This window comes from Aethalodelphis obliquidens, unplaced genomic scaffold (genome assembly GCF_003676395.1).
Source record: "Aethalodelphis obliquidens isolate GAN/ISIS:26980383/991018 unplaced genomic scaffold, ASM367639v1 scaffold21, whole genome shotgun sequence".
Lineage (NCBI taxonomy): Eukaryota > Metazoa > Chordata > Mammalia > Artiodactyla > Delphinidae > Aethalodelphis > Aethalodelphis obliquidens.
Window position 1 is genome coordinate 8,000,773 of NW_020837965.1, and position 4,673 is coordinate 8,005,445.

At 37.9% G+C, this 4,673-nt stretch overlaps 1 pseudogene; it reads left to right on the forward strand.

The window, feature by feature from the left end:
- Nucleotides 1-1,572: 1,572 nt before the first annotated feature.
- On the forward strand, nt 1,573-3,299 carry LOC113627798 (tigger transposable element-derived protein 1-like; annotated as a pseudogene).
- The last annotated feature ends 1,374 nt before the right edge of the window (nt 3,300-4,673 follow it).

Genomic DNA, 4,673 nt, shown 5'->3' on the forward strand with positions numbered 1-4,673 from the left:
TCAAAATCGCAATAGTAGAGCATGAAATCAAGCATGGCTGTCCATAAAGCTGGCCTGTGAGGAAGCACTTCCCTATGATGGGCCTGGGGTTGAGAGTGACTCTTTTATCCCTTAGCTGCTGTTTGTTTTCTAAATTAGATCTTGTGCAAAGGAAAGGGGAGGGAACTACCCTTTACCGATCTTTAACTATGTGTCAGAAGCTTTCTTGCATGTTATTTAATTCTCACAGTGACTCTGCTGGGCAAATGTTGTTGCCACACTTTACATGAACTTGAGTCAGAATATTTGCCTACTTTGTCAAGATCCTGAGACTTTCTTCCTCTGGGTCTCTGGTTTGTTCTACCATACTTCCTTTCCCTATCCCAGCATCTGCTGAGCTGCTCTTCCATTTACAGATCCATACACCTCTTAGGGAATGTGTTCAACTGTTGGGGCTCAGAGTGAGGCTTAAATAACACTCTTGTTTCCAACTCTGGGCTTAGTTGATAAACACAGAACTAAAAGCAAGTTAGCTCAGGATCTGTGTTGGTCTGATGCTTTTCTATAACTAGGCCACATATTTAATTAATTAGCAATGATCTACCTAAGCCCATTAGCTGCCCAGGCTATGTGTCTATCTAAATAAAGTAGCACCTACTCACTTTTTTTTTTTTTAATGGCATCTGGGATTTCTCATCCCACTATCTAAAAGCAACCACTACTGGGAAAAAAAAAATTCTTCATAAAGACTCTTAAAGCTACCTCAATAAGTAAAGAAAACAATATTCACTTTTGAAATTATCTAGGAAGTTACATGAAGCAAAATAATTTTCCTCTTCTATTTGGATGGATACAACTGTTTATACAATTCTAAAGAATGCCCTTGCACTATCCACTTCTAAAAGGACTAAAACAAAACTTAATATTATGAAAAATTAAAATTTAAATGCAGATGATTAAAATAATTGTGAATAGAGAAGGAATGAAACTTTGATCATTTTCTATTTCTGGCTCATAAATATGATGGAACAAATAAACTGCTAAAATGATCTTAAAAAGCTGAGGGACACACTAAGTTACCTGGTATGAGAAAAAAAAAATCCTGGAATAGAGAATGTAAATCTCTATAAAAGATCATAAAATTCACTTTCACAAAATCTTTGTACCTCAATAAGCAATCATTTGAATTATCTAAGCATTTTAGTACTACAGGCACATCTTGTTTTATTATGCTTTTCTATATTGTGCTTTACAAATATTGTGGTTTTTACAAACTGAGTGTCAACCCTGTGTGGGGCAACTCTATTTTTTAAACAGCGTTTGTTCACTTCATATCTGTGTCACATTTTTATAATACTCATAATATTTCAAACTTATTATTTGTTATGGTGAACTGTGATCAGTGATCTCTGATGTTATTATTGTGATTGTTTTGGGGTGCCATGAACCATACCCATATAAGATAGAGAAGTTAATAGATAAGCGTGTGTGTCCTGACTTCTCCATCACTCGGCCATTCTGCCATCTCTCTCCCTCTCCTTGGGCCTCCCTATTCCCTGAGACACAACAATACTGATATTAGGCCAGCTAGTAATGGCCCGTAAGTGTTCAAGTGAAAGGAAGAGTCTCTTGTCTCTTACTTTAAATCAAAAGCTAGAATAATTAAGCTTTGTGAGGAAGGCAGGTTGAAAGCCAAAATCTAGGCCTCTTGTGCCAAACAGCCAAGTTGTGAATGCAAAGGAGAAGTTCTTAAATGAAACTAAAAGTGCTGCTCCAGTGAACACACAAATGATAAGAAAACAAAACAACCTTATTGCTGATGTGAAGTAAGCTTTAGTGGTCTTGATGGAAGATCAAACCAGCCACAACATTCCGTTAAGCCAAAGCTTAGTCCAGAGCGAGGCCCTAACTGTCTTCAATTCTGTGAAGGCTGAGAGAGGTGAGGAAGCTGCAGAAGATACATTTGAACCTTGTAGAGGTTTGTTCATGACGTTTAAGGAAATAAGCTGTCTCCATATCATAAAAGTACAAGATGAAGCAGCAAGTGCTGCTATAGAAGATACAGCAAGTTATCCAGAAGATCTAGCTAAGGTAATTAACGAAGGTGGCTACACTAAACAACAGGTTTTCAAGGTAGATGAAACAGCCTCCTATTGGAAGAAGATGCCATCTAGGACGTCCAGAGCTAGAGAGGAGAAATCAATGCTTGCCTTCAAAGCTTGAAAGGACAGACTGACTCTCTTGTTAGGGGGTAATGCAGCTGGTGACGTTGAAGCCAATGCTCACTTACCATTCTGAAAATCCTAGGGCCCTTAAGAATTATGTTCAGTCTATTCTGCCTGTTCTGTATAAATTGAACAACAAAGCCCGAATGACAGTACATCTATTTACAACATGGTTTACTGACTATTTTAAGACCAAGGTTGACACCAGCTACTCAGAAGAAAAGATTCCTTTCAAAATACTACTGCTCATTGTCAATGCACCTGATTACCCAAGAGCTGTGATGAAGTTGTACAATGAGATGAATGTTGTTTTCATGCCTGCTAACACAACACCATTTTGTGGCCCATGGATCAAGGAGTAATTTTGACTTTCAAGTCTTATTATTTAAGAAATACATTCTGTAAGGCTATAGCTTCCATAGATAGATCCCTCCAATGGATCCGGGAAAAGCTAATTGAAAACCTCTGGAAAGGATTCACCATTCTAGATGCTATTAAGAACATTCACAATTCATGGGAAGAAGTCAAAATATCAATATTAAGAGGAGTTTGGAAAAAGTTGATTCCAAATGTCATGGATGACTTTTGAGGGGTTCAAGAGTTCAGTGGAGGAAGTAACTGCAGATGTGGTGGAGATAGCAAGAGAACTAGAACTAGAGATGGAACTTGAGGATGTGACTGAATTGCTGCAATCTCATGACGAAACTTGAATGGATGAGTTACTTTTTAATGGAGGAGCAAAAAAAAAGTGTTCTCTTGAGATGGACTCTACTCCTGGTGAAGATGCTGTGAAGCTAGTTGAAATGACAACAAAGAATTTAGAATATTACATAAACCTAGTTGATAAAGCAGTGGCAGGACTTGAGAGGACTCCAATTTTGAAAGACGTTATATTGTGGGTAAAATACTAACATCACTGTATGCTACAGAGAAATCATTTTTGAAAGGAAAAATCAATCAACATGGAAACTACACTGCTGTCTTAGTTTTAAGAAATCGCCACGGCCACCCCAACCTTCAGCAACCACCACCCTGATCAGTCGGCAGCCATCCACACTGAGGCAAGAGCCTCTACCAAGGTCAGATGATGGTTAGCATTTTTTAGCGATAAAGTCGTTTTTTATAATTAAAGTATGTACATTGTTTTTTAGACATAATGCTGTTGCACATTTAATATGCTATAGTGATATGCACAGGGAAACCAAAAAATTCATGTGACTCGTTTTATTGAGAAATTTGCTTTATTGTGGTGGTCTGGAACTGAATCTGCAATATTTCCAAGATATGCCTGTACATTTGACCCTTGAACAACATGGGTTTGAACTGCATGGGTCTATTTCTCCACAGAAGTTTTTTCAATAAGTCCATCCTCCATTACTACATGAGTCATGGTTGGTTGAATCCACAGATGTGGAACCACGATATGGATGGCCGACTGAAAGTTATACGTGGATTTTCAACTGTGCAGGGGTCAATGCTCATGAACCCTGTGTTGTTCAGGGGGTCAACTGTATTTTGAAAGATTATTTGGTTGAAAAATGAAGTAAAACCTTAATTGGTTACAGTTAAAATTAAACCTAAGTTTCTTGCTCAGGAAACCATGAATAAGATGAACTACAATAAGTTTTGTCATTGGGTGTTTTTACTTGGTAGAAATAATCTGCTTTATTTATTTAGCTTTGATGAAAATTTTAAAGTCCTTTTAAGTCCAGTTTAATTTTACATATTCCTTTGGAGAAACCTTGTTAAGGCTTCTTGATGGTAAATTCTTTTAAAACTTGTGGGAAAAAAAACAAGTACCTGGGATAAACTTTCAGAAAAAATGTAGTAGGAGCCTCTCATCCTGAGTTCATGAAAGAGTACCTCTCTCTGAATGAGGCAAGTCACAGAGCTGAGAAGAAACATTACTTTTCTAGCTATGAATAGGTTGTTTTAAAAAACTGGTACTCTTTTTGTTTTTAACTGTTGTCAACTTGATCTTAGTTTCAATTGTGAAGGAAGTAGAGGTAGAGGTAACAACAACCTAAATACCAAGATATGAAGAAATTGCTTATTAATATGCCATTACATTCATTCACTTACTCCACAAATATTTATTGAGAACCTAAGTTTGCCAAACTTTTAGATAGGATTTGGGCATACAGAAACTGAAACCAAGCAGCACCCTGTGGGGCTCCTCAGCATGGAAGCCATTCTGTCCCCTGTTTCTTGTTTGTAGGGGACAGACTCCAGCCTCCATGACCTTCCCTGAGTCCCAAAGGCAGATTCAAACAGTTGCTAGTCAGGGAAAAGGGATGAAGAGACAAGGGAAGAGCAGTAAAACAAAACAAAAAACCTGAGACCAGATTAAAGGAGTTCAGGTCCTGCACACACCCAAATCTCATCAGCAACACCACGCTTGAACTATTTATATGAAACTCCTCCCTGGGTTGGGACACACAATTTTGAGAGGCACAAGCCCACTGTGCA